Source organism: Furipterus horrens, unplaced genomic scaffold, assembly GCF_987537825.1.
Source record: "Furipterus horrens unplaced genomic scaffold, mFurHor1.1.pri manual_scaffold_2, whole genome shotgun sequence".
In the NCBI taxonomy this organism is placed as follows: Eukaryota; Metazoa; Chordata; class Mammalia; order Chiroptera; family Furipteridae; genus Furipterus; species Furipterus horrens.
Genome location: NW_028327172.1, coordinates 164,105,546 through 164,132,136, shown reverse-complemented (window position 1 = coordinate 164,132,136; position 26,591 = coordinate 164,105,546). Strand labels below are relative to the sequence as shown.

Below are 26,591 nucleotides of genomic sequence, written 5' to 3'. Positions count from 1 at the left end.
AGAATCACATAAAGAGGCTGAGGTTGGAGCTCTCAGGAAAAACACAGACTTCCCACCACAAACTTCTTAACATGTGTCTTTAAAACAACATGTTGGGCCCATAACTATCCTAACTGTGATAAGTTATCACAAAATGTTCCAAGCCAGTGTCCTTTCTGATAAGCTGTCATTAGAGAGGTCTTTCAGGTGGCAAGCTTAGCCAAAGCAGAGGAATGGCTAGAGGTCTAAGTAACCTGAGTCCCAACCAGTAAGATTCTTGTTCTGTGTTTATAGTACATTGGTCTCAGCTCTTCCCTGTAGAGTAACTGACAATGTAGGTGAGAGGCAGTGAGACAAGACATAGGTACAGGGCTGCAATAAATACTTATTAATTATAACTATGTGCAAAGTACAGAGGTAGGGCCATGTGCAATACAGATTGGTAAAAGGAGACAGAGCACATAAAATATTTATTGTGCAACTGTAATGAGTCAAGCACAATATTAAGTATCTATAATAACTTATTCGATACTGACTACAAATGTGAAGAAAATAAGGTACAGAGGTGCTAAGTAACTTGCTTAAAGCCATATGATGAAATCCAGGAGGGGATGGTGATGTCAGAGCTCAAGTTTGTCTGACTCCCAAGAGTTTTTTGTTTGCTTGTTCTTTGTTAGTTTCCTTTTTCTTTTTCTTTTTCTTTTTTTTCTTTTTTTTTTTTAGCACTTTCTACATATTAGGCCTTATACTAAATGCTTACTTGGATTATCTCAGTAAATCCTCAGAACAACCCTATTAAGTAGGCAATGTTAATTTTGAAATTTGATAGCTAAGACAACTGAGGCACAAAAAAGGTAAAGTACTGATGTTATACAGATACCCAGTGAACCAAAATTTGAGACAAGGCAGCTTGATCATAGAGCCCAGATTCTACCACCACAGCAATATATGACCTCTTTGCATTGTTGTGTATGACTCCAAAATCTTTGGGGAAAGATCTAAGACACATTGATACCATATTGAGAAAACACACACACACACACACACACACACACACACACACACACGAGCATGAATTGAGTTATCCCAAAGAGAGATATTATAGGAACTCAGGAGATAGTAATTGGTTGTAGCATGAAGTGGCTACAGAATGCTAAGAATCCCATTGCCCTAATTAAAAGGATTTTAAAATGAAAATCATATGATTCAATTGATCCTAATATTTAGTACGATTAAGATGTCTTAATTCAGTGAGCCCTAAGCCCTGTAATTTTGGATTTATAGGTCAGACAAATTAGACATATATTTAAGGGCATATATGTTAAGATTTACCAGGATTTTTTTTTTTTTACTAAGTCGAAATAAAATCACCATCTATTATTACCAATATCATTTCATAAAAAGAAACACCATATAAATTTGTGAAAAACTACTTATACTGTAATTATTTTATGCTGTCATCGAATGGTGAAAATATGTCAAAAACCATGATGATTCACAAACTGGCATAAAGAAGCCATTATTCTAGCCACAAATAATACCTGAAATTTATTGAGCATCTATTATATGTCAGAAGCTTTGGATATACTATCTTGAATCCTTATAATAACCCTACAATATAAATACCATGATCCCCACTTAAGAGATTAGGAATTTGAGTTTCTGGAAATTTAATTATCATGCCAGAATCACCAGCTATTCAGGGGCAATATAGAAGCACAGGTCCTTCTAACTGCAAAGTTTATGTTCTTTCTCTTGCATAAGTTGCCAACCAAAACTTTGATTCTGTTGAGAGTTACCCCCATACTATATCAGTGGTTTTATCATTTTCAAGTAGTTAGAATATTCTGCATTGTCCTGAATTTATGGTGAAAATTTCAAAAATGAAAGAAAATTTAGACATGCAACCTATGAAAAGACTCAAATCCTTTTCTGAAGCCATGACATAGTCAAGGGACTAATATTCTTTGTTCAGTGATCACCAGTCAGCTGCCCTGCTCCCAGCTGTCCTGCCTCTTGCCCAGTCGCTGAGCTGCTGTGGGACACAGACCAAGCCTGTAGGAAGAGAGGTGGGATGCGTGGAAATGCTGGAAGCACATGATAAGACCCAACTGAATCCATTCCCCTGTTGACACATTTGATTTTCCAATATTATTTTTGCTTTCAGAACGTTCATGTGGCATGGAAGGGGTCTTAAGAGCTGAGTCAAATTCATACTTTTTACAAAGGACAAACCTGAGACCCAAAGGGATTCAGTGACAGTACCAAAGTTCCCAGCCAGTCAGGGCAGAAACAGGACTAGGATTCCATTCAAGGATTATTTGTATAATCCCTTATTAGGAACACTGCTGGTGAACTTTTGGGTGCTATTAACAAAAGGAATCTTATAAAAGATAGGCTTCTCAGAGATTGAAAGGGAACAACTGTTTAAATTATGCCCATATCACAGTCTACAAACACCAGAAAGCTATTCTTAACCAAAAAAAAAAGGTCCCTTTCAAGTCTGAGGTTAAGTGTATAATATTCAGGCTAAAATACCTTTTTTTGCATTTGGCGTCATTGGAAGCCAACTTTTAAGATGACATGAGAGAGATCCAATATGGCAGAGGAGTAAGTGGAAGCTACACAATCTCTTCACAGGACCAATCTGGAATTACAACTCAGTTGTGGAGAAATCATCTGGAATAACCAACTGAACACTAGCTGGAGAAAAGCCTTATAACCACGGACAGAAAGAAAAAGCCGCTTTATCATAACATGACTGGTAGGAATTGCAGAGATGCAAGAGGGCTGGCTGGGCTCCCACGGGTGGCAGCTGAAGGGATGGAGAAACAGCTCAGCAGCCGAGGGATCCCCTGAGAAGAGCTGGGTCTAAACGCTCAGCTGGGCTTCCCAGCCTACAGCAACAGAGGGGAAAGTAAAATAGCATCCAGCTGTGAAAAGCAAAAAGGCATGTTTTTTTTTTTTTTGCTGGCCTGAGAAAAATGGCTGGAGACAAAGAGCTCTTAAACAGACCACGTACAAAAATACATTGACACACACCTAACCTGGGCTCCAGCAGAGGGAGGGCAAAAAGAACTAGAGATGCTTTAGGAGAATTTGGGGTGGTGGTTTTGAGGGGAGAACTGAGGGAGCAACCCACTGGGTCCCAGTGCTGACTCATTCCCCATACTGCAGACCACTCCTCTCCAAGGGTGTCAGCCTGAGGGAAAGTAGTAGCCCCGCCCACAGGAATTAATCTGCCCTGCCCTTGGTGTTTAAGCCTGAGGGCTGATCACAGATTGATAAATTAACAACTAAAAGAGGCAGACTAAGACAGTAGATCTCTTATAGTCTCCAACAGGCTGCTAAGGCCCAGATTGGGAAACAATCTGATGTCACCAGGGGCAAATCCAAGAAGTACAGCAAGTGCACATCTACAACAGTGTACAAGACATGGTGGGAGGAGTAACTCTTGGCTAGCTGGAGGAAAGGACCCACCAAAGAGTAACACAATAACAACCAAAACCCAAGTATAACCTGAGATCCCAAATAAACAGCATAAAGGACATCCAAAAGCATCAAGTTCAGGAGATCAAGGATACTATAACAATATAATGAATAAAATAAACTTAAAAAAAATCAATGCTGAAAAAGCATTTGATAAAGTTCAGCACTTATTTATGATAAAAATAGTCAGCAAGCTGAGAATAGAGGCAACATACCTCAACATAATAAAGGCCATATACAAGAAGCCTGCCACCAACTTCATACTCAATGGGCAAAAACTAAAAGCTTTCCCCCTAAGATCAGGAACAAGACAAGGATGTCCACTCTCTCCACTCCTATTCAACATAGTTTGGAAGTCCTAACACAGTGATCGGACAAGAAAAAGAAACAAAAAGCACCCAAACTGGAAAGGAAGAAGTAAAACTGTCATTATTTGTAGACGACATGATAGTGTACATAGAAAACCTTATAGACGCCACCAAAAAACTACTCGACATAATAAGTGATTTTGGCAAAATAGCAGGGTACAAAGTCAATATTCAGAAATCAAAGGTATTTCTGTACACCAACTATGAAATATTGGAGATAGAAACTAGGAAAAAAAAAAACCCCATTTACTATAGCAACAAGATTAATAAAGTACTTAGGAATAAAGTTAACAAAGGAGGCAAAAGACCTGTACTAGGAAAACTACAGAACACTGAAGAAAGAAATTAAGGAAGATACAAATAAATGAAAGCATATACCATGTTCATGGATGGGAAGAATTGACATCATTAAAATGTCCATACTACCCAAAGTAATTTAAAGATTCAATGCAATCCCTGTTAAAATACTACTCACATATTTCACAGACTTAGAAGAAATACTTCAGAATTTTTATATGGAACCAAAAACGACCCCGAGTAGCCTCAGCAATCTTGAGAAAGAAGAACACAGTAGGAGGAATCACAATACCTGATATCAAACTACACTACAAGGTCACAGTAATTAAAACAGTCTGGTACTGGCATAAGAACAGACATATAGATCAATGGAACAGAACAGAGAGCCCAGAAATAAGCCCAGGTCTCTCTGGCCAATTAATATTTGACAAAGGGGGAAGGAGCACAAAATGGAGTAAAAATAGCCTCTTCTACAAATGGTGTTGGGAGGACTGGACAGAGACATGCAAAAAAATGAAACTAGAGCACCAACTTACACCACACATCAGCATAAACTCAAGATGGATAAAAGACTTATATGTAAGCCGTGACACCATAAAAGTCCTAGAGGAAAACATAGCCAGTAAAATTTCAGATATCCTACGCAGCAACATTTTTGCCAATATATCACCCAGGGCAAAGGAAGTAAAGGAGAGAATAAACTTATGGGACTACAACAAACAAAAAGTTTCTGCACTGCTAAAGAAAACATCACCAAGATGAAAAGGGAACCAACCATATGGGAAAACATATTTGCCAATGACACCTCAGACAAGGATTTGATTTCCAAAATATATAAAGAATTTATATGACCTAACACCAAGAAGACAGACAATCCAATTAAAAAATGGGCAAAGGACCCGAACAAATGCTTCTCCAAGGAGGATACACAGAGGGCCCATAGGCTTATGGGAGAATGCTCAACACCACTAGCCATCAGAGAGATGCAAATAAAAACCACAATGAGATACCAATTTATACCAGTCAGAATGGCCATCATCAACAAATCAACAAACAACAAGTGCTGGAGAGGATGTGGTGAAAAGGAATGTCCACAGGTGTAGCCACTGTGGAAAACAGTATGGAATTTCCTCAAAAAACTAAAAATGGAACTGCCTTTTGATCCTTCAATTTGACTGCTGGGATTATACCTGAAGAATCCTGAAACACCAACTCAAAAGAACTTATGCACCCCTATGTTCATAGCAGCACTGTTTACAATAGCCAAACACTGGAAACAGCCTGAGTGCCCCTCAGTGGATGAGTAGAACAAAAAACTGTGGTACATTTACATAATAAAATTCTACACAGCAGAAAAAAAGAAGGAACTCTTGCCTTTTGTGACAACATGGATGGAACTGGAGAATACTATGCTTAGTGAAATAAGTCAGGCATGAAAGAAAAATACCATATGAACCTAATACACAGGAACCTAATGAACAAAACAAACAAACCAGCAAAATAGAACCAGAATCACAGAAACAAGGAACAGACTGACAGTGACCAGAGGAGAGGGGGGCGAGGGAAAAGGGGGCAAAGAAGGGGAAGGGTCTAATTAAGGAACTAATGTAAATGACCCATGGACATGGACAACGGGTTGGGGACTGATGGTGGGAAGGGTGTGGGGAGCAGGACAGGGGGCAGTAATGAGGGAGAGATGGGACAATTATAATAGAACAATTTAAAAAGTGGAAAAAAAAAAGAAAAAGGAAGAGGAGGAGGAAGATGAGAATGATGAAGAGGAAGAGGAATGGGAGGGGAAGAAGGAGAAGAGGATCACCCATAACTACAAGTGCAAAATTGTCAATTCCATAGTGTAAATACTTGTACCACAGCCAATTTCAAGCTACAGATGTGAAGTCATTGAGGGTAAAGATGGGAAGAAGTATGCACAATTGTCTCCAGTTCCTGCACACCACTAGCTGTACTATTTTATTCCCATTAACACTATAGGAGAGTTTCAGTTGTTCCACATCCTTGTCAACATCTGGTATTGTCACTCAGTAACTTCAATCATTTTGGAAGCTATTAGTGGTATCTCATTGGGGTTTTTAATTTGCATTTCTCTAATAAGAATGCAATTGTGCTTATTAGTCTTTCATATAACTGCTTTAATGAAGAATCTGTTGCATTCTTGCCCACTTTTTATTGGCGAGATTCATATAAAAAATAGTTATCTACCCTCAGTTATTGAAGATATTCCCTATTTTTTCGTGTAAAAGCTTTATTGTTTAACTTTATAAAAAATAAAGGTCAAAGTTTTCTTGCAAAAAAAATGATATAAGAAACATGAGAACTCTAATTAACATAATTTAGTTACTCATCTATGATTTAGACTTTTAGGATATCATTTAATTGAATCATTTAATAAGATCATCATTAAAAACACTAGTTGTAGAACTATTTAATGTGTGGAGGTTCTGGCTACCAAAGTTTGGATGGTAATTCAGTGGGTGCTCACAATGATATGATTTTCTATACACAGTCTAGTCTTTAAAAGGAAAGCACCTGCTACAATGCCTGGCACATAGGAGACATGATACATTTGGATTTCTCTCTTCCCTTTCCTTTAGGTGCACGAGTGGCTGTTTTTGATGTGGGTAGCAGCACTCATGCATGCATGTGTGTATGTGTGCATATCTGCTGACAGGGAATGGAGGAACTGGCTGCCACAGGAGCCGAGGCCCTAGAGGACCTGTGTTTTGGCCACCTTATCAAGAGTGGTGGTACAACGGTAACCAGAGTACCCACTACACACTTTGTTGTCCTAATCTGTTGCCTACAGAAATACACATCTCCCGACTCCCAGAAGAGCCCTGGTTCTAACTACAGCTAACTATAGAAGGAGCCTGGAAGCAATATCCTTTAACCATCCCTTTCCCATTTTGGGCAGTGTTTTGCTCTGCAGTGACAAACCTGTAAAACTCTTGTATGCCAGTGCTTCTCAATCTTGTTTTGCAGATAAATTCCCTGAGGATCTTGTTAAAAGGTAGGTTCTAATTCTTTAGGTCTGAGATAAGGTCTGAGTTTCCACACATCCATCAGACTCCTAGGTAAGACTGAATGCTGCTGGTTTGAAGACCACACTGAATACCAGGGATCTCCATATTGGGGACCAAGGCCACCTCCATTTACAGTAAGAGTGAGTTCTCACACTGGATTATATCCTTCTAGTGAGTTAGAGATGAAAATTGTTTATAATCAGAAAGCATGAGAGTGTGAATAAACACAAAAGCAAGAGAGATAGAAAGAGGAGAAAGGGGAGAAAAGGGAAGAAAAAGTGGGAGTTTTTAGATCTTCGATGTCCTCTGACTATTCAGTCTTTGTATAAAAAGACCCATTTTGCAGTTTTCTTCTGTCCAGAGAATTTTTCAAATTCTTATACTTTATTATTTGATTTTCACACCTAAATAAATTTGAGGATCTGTATCTAAGTACGTGCCATATAATGTACAATTGTGTAAATTTCTCTCCCCCCAACCCCAGTTAATAAGAACATCAATAACTACTTACCTATATTCTAGAACCCAGAATGAACATATCTGTGTGGGAAAGGTGAACTGCAATGTCACCCATTTCCATTTGGTTTCTAATAGTAATGAGCAGCTGGTGTAATAAAACTTACTTTTCATTCATTGTATCTGAACATAGCCTATGGATGATTTTAATTTGGTAAACTATGCAGCAAAGTGGAAAGAAACTGTGTGCATTTTGAGTCTAACATTCCTGGTTTTCTATTCTTATAACATTTTCAATTTGGGAAAATTACTGATGTTCTTTGATTCTCAGTTTCTGCATTTATAAAATGTGTAATTATATCCATCTTCTGTGTTCTAAATAGAACTAAATAACAGCCATTCTGACAGGTGTGAAGTGATATCTCCTTGTGATTTTAATTTGCTTTTCTCTGATGATTAGTGACATTGAGTTTCTTTTCCTATGTCTAGTAGCCCTCTGTATGTCCTCTTCAGAGAAGTGTCTATTCAGGTCATCTACTCACTTTTGATTGGATTATTTGTATTTTTGGTGTTGAGTTGTCCAAGTGCTTTATAAATTTTGGATATTAATCCCTTATCAGATATATCATTGGCAAATATCTTCTCCTATTCAGTATAGTTTGTCTTTTTGTTTTGTTGATGGAATATTACTTGGCCATAAAAAGGAAGGAAATCTTATCATCTGCGACAGCATGGTTGTACCTACAAATTATTATGATAAGTGAAATAAGTCAGACAGAGAAAAACAGATGCCCTATGATTTCACTTACATTTGGAACCTAAACAACAAAATATGCAAACAAAATAAAAACAGACTGATGGCACCAGACGGGAGGAGGGGTGAAAAAGATGAAGGGGTCAAGAAGTATAAATAGACAGTCATGAAATAGTCACAGGGACATAAAGTGCAGCAGAGAGAATACAGTAAAAAATATTGCAACAACTATGTTAGGTGCCACGTAGGTACTGGAAATAGTGAGGGCAACACTTTGTAAAGTAACCACTATGCTGTACACTTGAAACTAATACAAAATAATGTTGAATGTAAACTGTAATTGAAAATAAATAAATAAAATAAAAAGAACTAAATGATAACAAAAGAAAGCATAGTGTATAGAACAGAGAGAGACAAGAAATAGAAGTTAATATTGCATTTTTTATTTTGAAAAAGAATATTATCACTTCCTTTTCAAAGTCTGATAAATTATGGTGAATTAAAAATTGCAATAACAATGTTTTTATTTACTAATTAGTCATTTTAAGGTTATATTTTAAAAGAAACAGAATAAACCTTAAACACCATAATCCAAACCAAGACCCCTTTCAAGCTCTCAGACTCAACCTGTGGTTGGCTGACTACAGACCATTTCTGAACCCATCAAAACAGAATTTTAATTCTAGAAGATCTGAAGGAAATAGAAAGAAAGAAAAGTTAACATTAGCAATTTTGGCTTTTATAAAGTATCTTATAATTTAGAAATAAAGATATAGTTTTACTTTAAGAGTTAAGAGCATTTAAGACTTAAGCCCAACCCCAAGCTGAATATATAGGCACTGTAATTATTTAAATGTCAATTATGGTTAATTGGGTACAGGCAATCCTATGTCATTCCATTTAATTCCCACTCACATTATCTGAACATGATGGCTACTCACTTTTAACTTCACGGAGAATTTCTCTCTTACAGCAAAGATCGACTTTTAGACCATCTGGATATCATCAGAAATGAAGATCAGAAAGAATAATTTACTGACTGAACAGACTTTGAAACAGCCACTGTGGTGGATGACAAGAAGCCCATGTTTTTGTTTTTTAAAAAAACATTTTTGTCATTTGGCTCGCATGCATTTCACATTTTGAAATATTTTGGGACAAGTATTTAAACTGTGAGATTGAATTTCATCATTATGGAGAAAGAAGCGGTCCTAATAGAAGCCATTGCCAAGTCACCCAGACGGCTGACCCTTCTCCTAACATTGTTGTGAGTCTCAGAAGGAAGACTCCCATCAGAAAATGCAAAGAGGTCAGAAAATGCAAAGAGAATGAGGCAGCCCACACGTCAGGCTGCGAGGTAATCTTGCCTAAGAGGCTGGATTCGCTAAGGGTTGAGTTCCGCCTGGCTCTGCTTTCTTCCCCATGCTGCTTTGGGCAAATTCTGTCATCTCCCAGATCTTTCTCTTTTCTGTCACCAAATGTAAAGAGAAACTATTTTAGTTCTCGGATTACTTACCAGGCGGGGCTGGTTAAGAAGTAGGAGGATAGTATTGCCTTGGCCTGGTGGCTTTGTTGGTTGGAGCCTCATCCTGTACACCAAAAGGTTGAGGGTTTGCTCCCTGGTAAGGACACATACCTGAATTGTGGGTAGTTGTTGTTTTTTAATTATCCTCACCCAAGGACTTTTTTTCATTGCTTTTTAGAGAGAGAGGGAGAGAGAGAAACAATGATGCAAGAAAGAAGCATCAGTTGATTGCCTCGTGTACACGCCTGGACCAGGGACCAGACCTGCAACCTAGGTATGTGCCCTGACTGGGAATCGAACCGTAACCTTTTGGTGTACAGGGTGATGCTCCAACCGGCTGAGCCACATCAGCCAGAACTGCATTGTGCGTTGGATCTCCTGTCCAGGTGCAAACAGAAGGCAACCAGTCAATGTTTCTCTCTCATAGTGACATTTCTCTTTCTCTCTCCCCTTCCTCTCCTTCTAAAATAAATAAATATATCCTCAGGTGAGGATTAAAAAAAAAGTAGTTAGATATAATTAATGAATACTTGTTAACTATTCATATTAACTCAGGCACGAACTATTCCCACCTAACCTGCTGATAGCAGCGGAGAAGGAAGCAGCATTGAGACCAGGGCTGCCACGGATGTGCATAGACAGTAGAGCCCAAGCAGTTAGCAGCTGGAACCAAACAATCAAGTCTTGGGTCTTAAGTAAGGGAAGGCTGTTGTCTGATGGGGAACTGCTCCAGTAGGGTCACATGACATTACACACATTCTGTTATGGAAACCACTCCTTTTGGAGCAAGGTCAAAAGCAGATTGGGGCATGTCTGGGAAATATCAAGCTCTGAGTTTTCCAAGATTTTCCCTCCCTTCCTCCCCATATTTATGTTGTAGTCTGTGGCTGCCACAGAACCTCAGCTTCCTTGATGAGGGAAAAGAAGGAAACCTACACCCAACCATTACTAAAACAAACAAATGCATCTGTACCTAATTAGGGTTTTTCAGCGAGATCTTTCAAATGTGGACCCCACTCTCTGAGTCAATTCAAAGATGCTGTAGGAAATTTGATAGGTGAAAATGGGGCCACAATATGTGATTAAGGCAATCACATCCATTGTAGTATTTTTCTTTTTAATAAGCAGACCATATAAAAGGCACATAGGAAGGTTATGACTGTTGTTCTCAACCCTGCCTGACTTACTACACTTTTGCGCCTCATAAGCTCTGGGAAGGGGCCCTCACATTAATGTGGTTTCTGTCTGTTTGTTTGAACCTTCACAGATAAGAGTTACAGAATTGAGTGCTTGGCTCTGGAATCAAACACTAATTAACTGTGTGTAAACCCTGCCGCTCCACTGCTCCCATAAGATGCACAGGTTACTTAATCTCACTAAAATATGAATAGTAAAGTATCTGCATCAAAGGGTTATGGCAAAGATTAAGTAAATCATCTTAGGGTTGCCATATAATATGCATTAAGTAAAGTATCAACTCATTATTTATCATAATTATTTTTCTTTTTGTGACTAAAGTAGGTGCAGTTAAATTCTCCTAAACAACTGTCCGCATCCCTGTTCTAGGATAATTGGGTTGGTTCAAGATTTCACTGTGGGTCCTTGTTTAAGAAAATAAGCTCTGACACACTGTGTAACTAAAGTCCTGTAATAGTGAGCTAGTTTACAGGTTTCTAAACATTGTATGTGGTGCTTGATTTCACTACAATGACTAAAATTGCCAAGTCACAGAATATGCATATCTTATATTTTGATACATGTTATCAAACTGCCTTCCAAAAATTATATCAACAACAAACACATGAATTTTTTTTAACTGAGCACCTACTATCTACCAGGCAGAATGCTATAACTCATTTAATTCTCCATTAAATTGAGATTTTTATCTACATATACCATAAGGTGAAAATGAAGCTCAGGTGTATCATATAATGTGCCAAAATCATACAGGTAGTGAGTGATAGAAAAGGAGTTGAACCAGATCTGAATTTAGACCAACCAGATGCTTTCCAACTGCACTATGGGAAAACATAACCCAAGATAAAAATTAATTTGAGGTGTTGAAATATATTCATAAATCTGTCACTCAGATTTATGACATCTAATCCCTGCATCTGTTTACATGTTTTTAAAATGACGATGTTAAGCTTAAGTTGTGTCTAAGATTGCTTCCAACTCAGTAAGCCTGTGCTGAGGGTTCTATTGAGCCCTAGTCCTGATGGACAATGAGAGGCTTATATGAAAGTATTTTAAAATGGTGCCAATGTTAGTTGTTCTCCATGTTTACAAAGTCCCAGAGAAGAAGAAACAGACTCCAGGCAAAGCCAAAAAGTTTCAATGTTGAAAGTAGATCACCTAAGATTATAAAATGATCTCAGTGAATAAACCCCAGGTATATTAATGGTTCTCTGTCCTTAAATATTTCTAGTAAGGAAGTAAACCATTAGCAGTCTCATGTGGTTTGGATATAAATGAGCCTGAAGCACAAAGTTTAACCAAATGGTCTTTTAAGGTCTTCTTATCTTTGTGTTTCTATGACTCCTATCATGCTAGAGATTCAGGCTTATTTCAAGGTTAGAGCTGACAGAGTGGCCTTGTTGACAAAGGCATGCATAAATTGCAATTCTGTGTTCCCCAAAGTTATCATCCTACACATACACCTGTTGTCAGTTTCTAAACCTGTAATGGATAGGCACTAGAATGATAGATTTGAAACATTGGGTTCTTGTTAAAGACATAGTTCTCTAGGCCTCATCCACCAGAGATATTAATTCTCGGGTTTTTTATGGCAACAGGAACCTGCACTTATAGGTAAAACCCCAGGGGATCTCTAAATGAATGGTTCCTATGCTTCAGTCTGAAGAACTAACACTGCACTTGGATGATGTAACAGAAAAGAGAGACATCATCTCTGAGCCTGCAGATGGCCTTGTTGCAAAGACTCAATATATGAAGAAGAAACATTGGTAAGGAGTTAGAAAAGGTAGATTGGAAAAGGAGTTTTCCAGGGTATATTTTGCTGCTATATGTCATTACTGAGATATCAAAGGCCATGTACATTGCATTTTGTTGTTGTTCAATTTATATTGTGATAAAAGAATAAATCAGGACAAATGGTCAAAATGAGTATCAGCATAAAGCCTTTATAATCCCTTTTGAAGGGTTCGCTCCCTGTAGTTTCACAAACAACACTGACAATTTTCTTCACTGTTTTAAAATATCATTTCAACATTTCTGATGAGATAAAAACTCACCCTCTGTTTCCTCTGGACATATTAACAACCTAATCCTACGCAATGGAAATATATGACTCAAACAGTCAATAACATTTATTGAGCACTTAGCAATAGAGACATTTATATAAACAAAGTAAACAGAATCCCTACTCTTATAAAGCTGATAGACTAGAAAATAAAGTAGGCATTAAATGCAAAATTTTAAATATGCATGGCATTATAAGTACAAGTAGAGATGTTACGAAAGTATACAATGGAAGGACCTAATAATTTAATTCATGGCATCATGGGACATTTTCCTGAAGAAATATATTAGAGCAGAGACCAGAAAAATTAGTAGGAGTTTGCTAGAAAAAGATAGGGTACAGAAAAAAAAAAATCATCTGAAGGAAGGACACATGGCACTTAGTATAGAAAGAAGGCTGTAGCATGAAATCTCTAGAGCAGGGCAGCAAAGGAGAAAGGGTCATTTTTTAGGTTAAGATTGATGGACTTCACCCTAAATTCAATGTGAAACTATTCGAGGATTTGAAGCATAAGACAGAACTAATCTGGTTTGTTGAACTGATCACTTCTACCAGCAACATAGTGTTAGCATTATAAAAGGGCAAGAATAGATACTGGGAGATCAGGTATAAGTCTCCTGAAGTGATTTAGGTAGGAGACATTGGCAGACTGGACTATGATAGTGAAAATGGGACAGAGAGAAGTGGGTGGCTTCACAAGGTATTTAGGACGTAGATTGTTAGGAATTGTTGAATGGTTGGATCTGGGTAGAATGAGGATTCAAGAACACTGAAGCTCTAGCTTGAGCAACTGGGTACAACCATTTCTTCAGATGGGCAAAGGTAGACTAACAAGGACATGGTAATGATCCTAATAAATCAGCAATTTTCAACCGTTATGCCAAAGAATTTTTAAAACATGCAATACCTGACTATTTAGTCAGGGGCACTGACCTCTTTTCCCTTAGATTGTCAAATTAAAAAAAAAAAAATGACAACAGTTGACATAATAATAGCTGCCTAGTATAAATGAATCAAAATTATACCTATTTTGGGGGGTCAGATGGGCAAAAAAAAAAATTTTTTTTTATGTGCTGCAGAATTTTAGTAAGGAGTTCATGTGTGCCATGAGATGAAAGAGGTTGAAAATTGCTGTGATAAATGACTCTCTGTGAATATTCAGGAATTTGTGACATATATTTAATTGACAGCTAGCCACGTAAGAGTCAGGCAAGGAAAAAAAATCTGTCCCTCCCATTTAATTCACTCCAACTGTTATTTCTAAACTATCATTTAGCAGGAAGCTCCTTGATCAAGGATCTCACAAATGCAAAGTCCCATAGTAATTTTGGGCCCAAACTTCCACTTTCACAGAATTCTGAGCTTAAAACCAGATGACATTTGATCTGCTTTTTTATTATATCTATGATATAATAAAGATTGAATCAATTGACCACTGTATATTCTTCATTAATAGATCTCAAAAAGAAATATAGAAATTCTTCATGTTGAAGGTCCCTTTGAACATAGATATTTCTATACTCACTATACAGTTATTTATTACATTTTTCAAGAAATTATTCTTAATAATCCAAAATTATAATCTCGGCCAGTCAGACTACCATTTGGTAGGATTTAGAGTCATATTGGGTCAAAAAAATATCAACACCTAATAAGACGTGCCATTCACTGAATTCCTACTTAAAGCTACATATTTAACTTAATCATCTTTCAACAATCCGTGATACCAACTGAGAGTTAAGAAAGATGGCGTTGGGTGAGGCTGAGCTGGCCAAGGTACACAGTAAGTGGTAGAGCTACGACTCACACTCAGGCCTAGCTGAGCTCTTTGCACTTCTCTAAAATGCCTCTTGTGAACTCAACCAAAAAATAGAGGCAAGTTATATTTCTGAGTTTACAGAAATTTTAAATTATTCCCACCCCCACAATTGGGAAACAGGTTCTTAAGACTCTCAGTCCTTTTACAAATAGCACTTAGCAACTCCTTAGTTCACATCATTTGTGTATCTCAATACCTTCATGGTAAAGCATGTAAGAAGTTATCCTTGATTTACTGCAACCTAATTAAAAAAGAGTGTAGATAGCAACTTATCTTTAAAATAATACTTCAACTGCCCAACCTGGAAACAACCCAACTGTTCATCGACAGTAAAATAGATACAGATATTGTACTGTTTTAAACAATTGAAGGTTCTACAGTAATGAGAAGAAATGTACTTTAACTGCAAACAACATGGATGAACCTCACAGACATAATGCTTAGTGAAAGAAGACAGACAGAAATGAATAACTACAGTATGAGTCAATGCATCTAAAGTACAAAAACAGGCAACCCTAACTTAAGGCTGATAGAACTAAGGCTATGGGTCGCCTTTGAAGGGCAGTGGCAGGAAGCAGGCACAGAGGGTGTGGGGGTGTGGACACTGTTAATGATTTGTGCAGGTACACAGGCGTATTCACTTAGCGAAAATCCATAGAGTCTTATGTTTATGACTTTTGTACTTTTCTGTATCTATGTGTTATTGTACTTCAGTATAGTTTTTAAAAAGTTCATGGAAAGATAAAAGGTTCAGGTGAGACTTTAGATATTTAGAGTACTCTAATCAATAAACATACCAGAGAGTTCCCTGTAATTTAAGCTCTGATTTAAAGTTTAAAACAGATATATAATGAAAAGGATTCAGAAAAGCTCATCTTTAAAAATAACATAAAATGCTAATAACAATAAGCAGCTGAAAATACTTTTCACAAAAGATTATAAATGCATTTCAAAGAAGTCTAACTAAAAGATAAGACCAAAGAGAGATTTCAACTGTATGGAAGCTTGGATGATTCCCCTGGTAATCATGGATAAAGCACCACATTCTTCAGTTTCCTTATCACCACATCTAAGAGCAGGGTAATTCCTACCTTCCTCACAAGGGTGTTGTGCCACTTAATTAATGTTTGTAAAGTACTTTCTGTTCCCTGGGTGAAAGGGATCAAGAAAGAGCAAAGCATAATTATGTTTTAATTGCAGGGCTGATTTAGAAGAAGAAAAAAAAATGTCTATGAATTGTGATTTAATCAGATGACTGCATTAGAATCATAGTCATGACTTATGTCTCCTGGCTTCTGCTATACTTAAGAAAATAGCCTTTTTTAATTTAAATCTTTCTGGCTTAGTGTTTCTATCTGTAAAATGGGATAACATGCTTTCCATTACCTGTAAGTATTTCTTTATACTTTGCAAAGCCCTTCACATACCCTGAAATGAAAAGGTGGGACACATTCCTATGAAAAGAAGAAATGCAACCTCCTGCTGCTGAGATGAATGGAACTGCTTTTCTCTGGGGAAAACCAGAGTACCAGATGTCACCTCCGCCGTGCACCACCCCCCACCCCCCACCCCCCCACCCCCTGCCCCCTCACCCCACCACACACAGAGGGAGAGTCTGAGACTAGCCGGTCTGCTGGTAGCCAGGATGCTAGGCAAAGACTTTGGGGAGTTTGTTGGTATCTGGGTAGTGAGATTCCAGTCCCTCGAAGGGTTAGTTGATTCTACTGTGTTTTTGTTGAGGCCATCCTTATTCCTGCTCTTAATCCACAGGGTTTATATTTACGCAAAAACATTTGTCAGAAATCCATTGATACACACAACTCAAACTATGATCTTTCAGATATTATGAGATGACCAAACAAACTGAGCTGTGTGATCTTACTTTCTGAGCCAAGAGACTGGGTCTGTCATGGATCTTAACTTGGGAAAATAAAATAATTATGTCATTGTAGATTACATATTTTAGTAGAAAGGATCTCTGTAAGAAGAAATTCTAACTACTGTATGTTTTTCATTTCTCCTTTTAATAGGCTAAGTAAAACAGAGAGAGACACAAAAAAAGGTTTTTGAGCCCTGGCTGGTATAGCTTGATGGATTGAGTGTTGGCCTGTGAACCAAAGGGTTGTCTGTTTGATTCCCAGTCAGGGCACATGCCTGGGTTGTGGGCCAGGTCCCTAGTTGAGGGCATGCAAGAAGCCATTACACATTGATGTTTCTCTCCTTCTCTTTCTCCCTCCCTTCCCTTATCTCTAAAAATAAATAAATAAAATCTTTTTAAAAAGGGGGGGGGGGTGTTTGATTCCTTGATGAAAATAAAAGAACCTCAAATTATACCTGAACAATAAAGCACTTCTCTAGCATCTATTTTCCTCAAATACATGGAACTTTAGTTATCTGTATCTTCTGTTTAATTAATACGTAGAAATATTCCTCATCACCCTTCCTTGATTAAAGAAAATAAATGTCCAGTCAGAGCACACTGCTCTCAGCTGCCAATCACATTTTTGGACAACATACTTCTAGTTCCGTATGAACATTTTCAATAATTAACCTTCCTTTTTCTACAAAGTCAAATAATGTGGAGGTATTTTAAAAATAAAAAGCAGTATAAATCTTGATGCTAGTAAACGTGACTTTTCAGTAGCTAAAATGCCCCTAAAAGATTAAAGTGTCTGTTTCAATAACTGCATCACCAAAACCTTTCAGGAAACAATACTGATGCATTCCCTTAGGAAAATATAAACTAGTCAAGTGCACTGAGTTAGTGATTGATCCTGAGAGCTTTCTGAAATCATACTTGGTTATTAGATGATCCAATTTTAATTGTTTAGCAAGCTATTCATTACCAGTATACAAACATACCTGCGGAATGTCTGTGTAGATATTATGGAATGTTAAGAGATATATTCATATTGTGTCATGTTCAACAAATATATACAGCATGCTGACAGTCATTTTGAGGATAGATGAGAAAGATAGAAATAAAGGGCCAAACAAAAGCTTCCGGTCTTCTATGCTGTTACACAATGGGAATGGTTTTTAATGCTTTGGGTCAGCCCTAAAAAGCTCTATGGGCTCAGTCTGCCAAAGGGCAACTCCTCCTGAACAAACAGGCCCATCTCCTCAAAGTTCATGTCCAAGCACATAATGTCTGATATGTGCCCTGTCGACCTGACCAGTCATACCAATATTTATTGGCCATTCTTTTCTAAAGTTCAATTTAAGGTAGACTGACTCAAACTCCTTCTGTAGAACCAGAAAATTAAAAGAGATCCTAGAGGCATAAGTTGTAGCTCTTAGTACTTTGTACCCAACGCTTCCAACTTTCTGACATGGAGGAATTATACAAAGTATAATTGACCTTTGTAGTTAGGCAGTGCCATGTGATTTACTTTGGCCAATGAAATGCGAGCAGAAATAACGTGTTATTTCCAAGTGGAAATTGGAAGAGCCAGTGAACAATTTCTGTAGCTCTTTTTCCCTTCTAGCATAGCTGTTGGCAATGTTCCAGGTGGTTTCTGCTTTGTCGGTGAAGTGCTGAAGTGATAATGGCATGAAGCAGAGCCTCCACTGCACACACATTGGACATGTGTCGCGTGAGAAAGAAATGAAACCCACTGCCTTAAGACACTGAGATTTGCGGGGGGTTGTTTCCATAGCATACTCAAGACTCTCTGGCTCAGCTTTTTACCGGAATAAAGATGTCCTGAGGACTTAGGAGAGGATGAGAGAGGAATGCGTGTAGTATTCCTACAATTTCAGTATCCCGTGAGTCTCACGCAGCCTGGCCCTGGGCTCTAACACCTGTTTCCTTTGGGTTCAGTTATCACTCAAGAGATTCTCAGCTCTCTTTCCCCAAAGTCATGGGGGTCACTACTTCAAATGAGGCAGACAGGTGGCCTAAATGAATAAACAGGACAATGTGTTCATATCAAACGCTTAACTCTTCACCTCTCCCACAAGGGAACTCTTTTCTTGAAACACAAAGTGCTTCTGGACTGGCCTTCTATTCACAGGAGCAGACAGGTGTGTTGATGATTTGCAACCATGACTTTATGCCAATACTGAGGAAAACAACAGGGACCTGTGGCAACCACTACCCCTCTCCCACACAGCAGTAGCTGGTGTCCATACTGAAATGCATACCAAATATTTTCAGATATTTTTAGAAGCCAGGATTTTAGATTTTTATTCTAAATCTCCCAATTTTCTTACAATACTATCTTGGCCAAAGAAAACATGGGTGGCCTGTGTTTGTCACACAGGCCCATTGTATGAATTCCACAGGCATCTGAGGTTATCCTTGTTTTGTGCTTTTGTGGGGACAATGGCTGTTGTCCACTTTCAAGAAGCCTCAGATTGGCCCTAGCTGGTGTGGATCAGTGGATTGAGTGCAGGCCTGTGAACCAAAGGGTCCCCAGTTCAATTCCCAATCAGGGCACATGCCTGGGTTGCAGGCCAGATCCCCAGTTGGGGGTGTGTGAGAAACAACCACACATTGATGCTTCTCTCCCTCTCTTTCTCCTTTCTGTCCCTTCTCTCTAAAATAATAAGTAAATAAAGAAACCTCAGATGGTGCAGCCCAAACCCAGTCCAGGCACCCAGCTTAATTTGGGAGAAAATATTCAATTCTGCTACCTCTCTTATTAGAAAAACATCTCTTTATCTTGCTAGCAAAAATGAGGCTAACCCAAGCCAAATCCAAGTCAGTACACTGATTCGACCTCTATATTGGTCTCACTGGCACACTAGCTCTTAACCTCACTCCATTTTGGTGGAGCTGATGCTTTAAAAACCTCAGCACACAACAGGACTTTCTCCAGGATCTGCATGTGTGCTCCTCTATCCTGGAGCAGAATGGCTTATAATTCTGGGCAAAAGAGTTTAATTTAGGAAAGAAATTAATAGGAAACCTGATTATGGCCACAAGTCAAGTTGCTTTCCCCAATCTAGCTTAACTAGTAATGAAACTAACATATCCATGTTATTACATATCTTTGTAAACAGGTTTTTTAGTAGGTGGAAAAGAACAATAAAAGTTTATTCAACTATCTTTCTACTGACAATAGATGAGTCATTTAGTATTTATCCATAAGCCTCTTTAAAATTTGGTTACAAAAAAGAATTCTGTATAGTATCTCTTGAGTAGGTAGGTTTGATGTTTTTATTTTTAATGGGAGATTTTATTTCCCAAAGATGGTCACAGTTATGACTCCCATCCCACATTTTCTTAATGAGAGAGAAGCACTACTCATCAAGTGGTAGTCTCCTTGAATTTAGGCAGGCCTGTGACACATTGACCAATAAAAAGAATACAGCGGATATGATGCTATGTGGCAGCTGAGGCCGGGTAATAAAAGGCAACGTAGCTTCTGCCCCGTTCATTGCCAGCAGGTAAGAAGTCTGAGTACCCTGAAGCTGTGAGGCTCAAACCACATAAAGAACCCACAAATGGCTGCTTTAGGTGGCATTGTCCAGTCAACCATGCCCATGGGCAAGGTATGTTAGTGAAACAGTCCCAGCCATCAAGTTGATCCAAGCTTTCTAATCTCTTGAGTCAGTGTTCTGTACACTGGGGCAAATACAAGCCATTTCTGCTGTGTTTGTTCAATTTTCTGACCCACAGAGGCCATCAATAATAATATGGTGACTGTTTTGAGAAACTACATTTTAGAGTCACTTATTATACAACATTAGTAACCAGAATAACACCTATTTTTTTAAAGATTTTTTTAAAAGATTTTATTTATTGTTAGAGAGAGGGGAAAGGAGGGAGAAAGAGAGAGAGGGAAGCATTGGTGTGTGAGAGAAATATGGATCAGTTGCTTCTCATACACCCCTAACTGGGGACCTGGCCTACAACCCAGTCATGTGCCCTGGCCAGGAATCAAACCAGTGACCTTTCAGTTTGTGGGATGATACCCAAACCACTGAGCCACACCAGTCAGGACAACACCTATTTTTTGCATGTAGTATCTCATTTTCATTTCCATAAACATTTATCGAGTCTCTAGTACTCATTAGGGAGTGGGCTAGCATCCTAAGGTTCTTAGGTGAATCAGACACAATCCCTTCCCTTAACATGCTCACAGTAGAAGGAGAGACATGATCAAAGTTGCCCTTTAGAAAGATGACTCTGACAGCATTGGTGTGAGGGACACTGGAGGTCTCTGTCTGGAGGAGGCCAACTGGGAAAAGGGTGATGGTAAAAACGTGGAAGCCATGGCTTAATGCACACATAGACTGATTTCTCTCTTCTCCACAGCCACAGTGCCACATTGTTGCTCATAAGTGGAAATAATATTAGTGTACCTCCTAAAATGTAAACATGTCTCATCAACAGTTATCATCTGAATTAAATTCAAAAATAAAAACAAAGCACATATCCTGCAAATTGGTCATTGTTATGGACTGACTTGAGTTCCCCCAAAATTCAGATTTTGAAGTCCTGACCCCCGGTGATTTAGAATATGACCCTATTTGGAGGTCAAGTTTTTAAAGAGTTGATTAAAATAAAATGAGGTCATTAGGGTGGACCCTAATCCCATATGTCTAGTGTCCTTATAAAAGGAGGAGAAAGTTGGACACAGATATGTGAGCACACAAAGAAAAGACCATGTGAAGACAGAGGGAGAAGACAGACAGCTACAATCCAAGGAGAGAGGACTCAGAATGAAACCAACACCACTGGTGTCCATGGCTAAACACACATGAAGAAATAGCAGAACTGGTGGAAGTGGTGGTGGTAGTACTAGCCGTAGAGGCAGTGGTGCCGGGGAGGCTGAGGGAAGACTGGTCCACACTCTTTCCTTCTGCTACTATCTTTCTGACAAAGAGGCCAAGCTAATTTTCACTTAGTACAGCTGGCCTCCTTATCTTTAACATATCCCAATCTTCTCCGCTACATTATTTAATTTATAATCTTATATGATCACTTTCCACCTGAACCCCTGACATAAACATTGCTTGAACTTTAGCCCTGATATGATTAACCAAGAATGCTTGAAAAAGAAACATTTTCATGGCATTTGAAAAAACTGCCTCCAGTTGAATGTGAGCTTTCTCTCCTCTGAATCTCATAACTGGAACTTTCTCACTTGCTGATTGCACTTATTAAATTCAGCCTCACACTATAGTCATGTAAGTGATTTCTTAAAACCTTCTATGAAGCTGCAAGTTCTAACTGCAGAAGCTGCATTCTCTTCAGCTTTGTATGTCCTGCAATACATTAAACATAATATGCACTCAAATCTTTGAAGAATACACTGAAATTATACTGTTTTGATTTCCTGCCTCAACAGGGTAAAAAGAGTTCTGATTGGTCTCAGTTTTCAATGGAGTCCATGTCTCTGGAATATGTGTACAGGCTGCTTGTCTGTGGGGTCATTAATATGGCAGAAATTAAAATAACCATGTTTACTATGGAACCTAAAAAATGCATTAGGGAGCTAGAATTCTTTTCTTTTTTCCTTCTCTTTTTAAAGATTTTATTTATTTATTTTTAGAGAGAGGGGAAGGAGGGAGAAAGAGAGGGAAAGATACATTGACTGGTTGCCTCTTGCACACCCCCAACTGGGGGCGCAGCCTGCAACCCAGTCATGTGCCCTGACTGGGAATCAAACCATCGAACTTCCAGTTCATAGGCCAGTGCTCAATCCATGAGCCACACCAGCCAGGGCAGGAGCTAGAATCCTTGAAGGTAGCTATCCTTTTAATAAACTTTGGTCTAGGAACTGGTTTAGCTCAGTGGATTGAGCGTCGGCCTGCGAGCTAAGTGTCGCTGGTTCGATCTTCCAGTCAGGGTACATCAGAGAAGGAAAACTCTGACTCCAAAAAACCTCCGCTGCCTTGCGGCATACCTCTTCAGGGGAAAGGCTAAGGGAGTAAACCCCGACAGAAAATCCGGAGCCGGAGTCCCTAAGGCGGTTTGACGTTGTAGTCAACACCGGCAACTCCTGCGGCGCACCTGAACCCAAGCTGTATCGACTCCGTCTTTCCCTTGGACCCTTCAGCTGCGAAGAGAGGGGGGGTCTGCTACATGGGCAACAGCAGACCCTCCATATTACCCTGCCCAGGCTCTGTAGCTTCAGCGTCATCGCATGATGTCGATTCAACATGGGAGGAGACAGATACCATGTCACTCCCGAGTCGGACTGCACAGCCATTCTCGGCGGTGCAGATAGACTCTTAAGAAGCTACACCATCGTCTCTCGAGACGGACGGCTGCCGACGACGACGGTCTAGGAACAAGGAGCTACCCATTTCCTCAACTCCTAAGCTCCTGTGGAATTTAAGGGGTGGGGACTGAGTGAGGCACAGGGAGGGAGGGAGACTTGGGACAGCTGTGCATATCCTCCCAGACACATTCAGGGAAACGTGGGCCTTGTGAGAAGGCACACCCCACCTGCCCCTGTGATTTTGGCAGCCTGTAAGAGGTTAACAGAAATTGCAATTTTACAGGTTGCATTCCCAAGGACTTCCTTGCAGATTGTTTTCTTGTGACTGTAAGTGAAAAGTTCTGTTGAACTCAGACATTTCTTACGTGCTTGCCTGCAATGCAGAAAGCACTATGAGAACATAAAGATAAGTAAGACATGAGCAGACCTGATTACCCAGGCGTTAACAGTTTAGTCAGGGAGACAGACACAGATCCAAAGCATAAAGTACAAGGTGGGCTGTGGTGAGGGTTATAATGGTGAAATGATATTGCAAAGAGAGAAATTAACTTTTATGGAGGCAGGGAACTCTGGACAAAGCAGCTTCACAGAGTGGATGGGATTTGAGCAGGAAAACAGTGATAAAGACATGAATACTGGGTGCGTTAGAGCTGGGAATGACCTCAGACAACCTTCTCTTTTATCAGATAACTAGGGTGAGATCCAGAGCAGAACCATGACCTCAGGCAACCTACTTATTTGTCCTCTTCCTCTACTCCCCCCCCCCCCCCACACTTTAGGACCATTTATGTGCAACTTCAAATTCGCAGGAAGAGTAGAATATCTTCTTCTTAGGCATTTGTGACAAACATCAGAGGCAGCAATTAGTAGTCTGGCGGCACAACAGCCTAAGGCCAGGGCAGTCCCTGCTGGAAGCCATTGCCTTTAGTAGTTATTATGGGACCAGATTTAGCTGCTAGCAAAATCATACCTGGGTCCTATAACTGAGGGCTACAGAACCTTGGCAATGGAACAAAAGCTTGCCTGGAGTTGGGAATAGATCAGAGTGAGCTTTAAACTCTAGGTAGAGAATCTTGTGGAAGAGTCCAACTCTGGTTCAAAAGAACAGGTCTCAAAAACAACCAAAAGAAATGATGATTTGCCCTAGAATTACAGGCTGCCAAAATCACAGGGGCAGGTGGGGTTTGCCTTCTCACAAGGCACACGTTTCCCTGAATGTGTCTGGGAGGATACGCACAGCTGTCCCAAGTCTCCTTCCCTCCCTGTGCCCCACTCAGTCCCCACCCCTTAAGTTCCACAGGAGTCAAGAACAGCATGCAGTCCGAGACAACACAGCCACCATGATTGGGCTGATGCCAACCCAGACAGCAAACTTCCCAGGGCAAGTCAGAGAAGTAGTGACTGCCCCCCAAAAGGCCCTGTGACATTTTAATTTAAATAGATGATTCAGTTCCCTTCACTCTCATCACTTAACAGGGAGTATGTAACTGAATAAACAACAAACCTTTATTTACTTATTTTAGATTCACAGGAGCAGCTGTGTCTTTGTTCTTTCTAAAGGAAACAGACTTTATTAGGATCTATTTTGTTTCTACCTAGTTCTCTATCCTCTATATTCTTCGAACCCTGGATGCCAACTTCCCTCCCCATTGCCACCATGGAAATATATTGTGCTCACATTAATTTACTGAAAAAAAAAAGTCATTTTTCCATTAAAACAAACAAAATACTGGCTCCACATAGCAGATGTAGTAAAACGGTCTGATAAAACTCTGAGGCATCATCTCTTCCGAAAAAATGTTAATGCTTATTTTCCATACATGAAACACCCAAGTTAAAAGTAACACCCAAGTAACATTACACAAATAATCCATTCAAGTTAATTTATTTTCCAGTGGTGGCAAAAAGTCTGTTTTTGAATAGCAAGCAAAGCATCTTTTACTAATATCATCAATTTAATACAGTTTACTGAGCACTCCGAGGCTATAGAAGATATCATTTTTTTCCTAACAAAAGTTAAACAAAATATGATAGTGGAACATTAGAGCTGGAAGAAAGGGCATAGATTATAAGCGGCCTCTAGCCCAACCACTTATTTTACAGCTGAGGTAAGTGAGGTAAAGAGAAACCAAAGGAACTCTCCAAAGTCAAACAACCAGGACAAAGCCTCATAGCAGGTTGGGAAAATTCCAGTCTAGAAATCCTCAGTTCCGGTCTCTTTTCACTACATCCTGTATATATTTCAGGGAAAGCTTATTTGCTGAAAGAAATTAACATTGAGAAGTCTCCGTAACATACGACAGTAACTCACTAAGGAACACTTGTCCCAGCGTTGTCCAAACCCCAGAACGAATGGCATCCTACTGGGAGTGTTACTTAGCTTTCTATCAAGGTTACCATAGAGACAAAGAGGCAGACTCAGTCAATATGGAGGAAAAATTTTTTTTGCACGAGAACTAGCACAGGGCATATAGGAGGTTTTCAGGAAATGTTTGTCAACTTGCTGTAAAAAACCAGAATACATTTTTAGGATGCAAGGTTGATAATTTCCAGAGTGGAAATTCCATATAGATCACCTAGGAAAGTTAGGAGGAGGCAGAAAGCATTCACTGGATGGGGGAGGAGGAGTATGTGGAGGACAAGGACAAAGGAAGAGCTCTCAGCTTCTCTTCTACCTCAGACACTGGAAGGTCACTGGTTGCACTCTTTTTTTTTTTTCATTTCAGATTAAAGAGTCTGCAACTAGATGCCACTAATTACTACTATTGGCTCAAGGTCTCAAACTCAAAATGACTTGGAACAGAAGGACTAAAAACTACTATTAACATTTTGCTTTGTTGCCTCACTCATTCTGAGACTCGGGTAAATTAAAACACCACTTAACAATTCTGATTCTTCTATGTTCATGAAAGATGCCTCACGTAGTTCCCTCTCCATTATCCCCCCAAAGTTGCAAAATCTGATTATACTGTATAATATTTCCCTTATAGAATACTCCTTATTATTGAGATAAAGAAAACTCCAGAACATGAGACTAGAGAGTATGGCAAAAGTAGGTTTACAGTTGTCTGTATGGAAAATAATACATTAATAAATAATACAAGAATAAACTGTGTTTTGTGTATGCAAACTGTAAACCTACTTTTACCCAACCCTGTATAATTATTCCATGAGCTACTAATGATATTGAAATCTGCTTAGGACACCCTTGTATTCAAAGACCTTTGTTCTCAATGACTTGTTTAAATACCCACATTGCTAAAATAGCAGTAATTTGTTTTAGAGGTGCATTCAGAAGCTGTGCTAGTCAGGGAAGCTAGAGAAATACAAATTATTTATATCCGTTTTCCTGAAAGGAGATTGAAAACTTTACAAACCTTCACAAATGAAAATTCTGTTATTAAAGAACCTTAGTCTCTTCCTG

General features: G+C 39.0%; 1 protein-coding gene and 1 long non-coding RNA gene across 3 annotated transcripts in view; one reads left to right on the top strand and one right to left on the bottom strand.

Annotated features, from left to right (window-relative positions):
- Window positions 1-26,591, bottom strand: part of RASGEF1B (RasGEF domain family member 1B) — a 565,627-nt gene that overhangs the window by 207,326 nt on the left and 331,710 nt on the right. The gene's annotated exons all lie outside the window — the stretch shown is intronic.
- On the top strand, window positions 9,344-12,923 carry LOC150019869 (uncharacterized). Its single transcript, XR_016509302.1, has 3 exons — window positions 9,344-9,741; window positions 10,088-10,183; window positions 12,705-12,923. It is a non-coding gene; the product is annotated as an uncharacterized LOC150019869 (long non-coding RNA).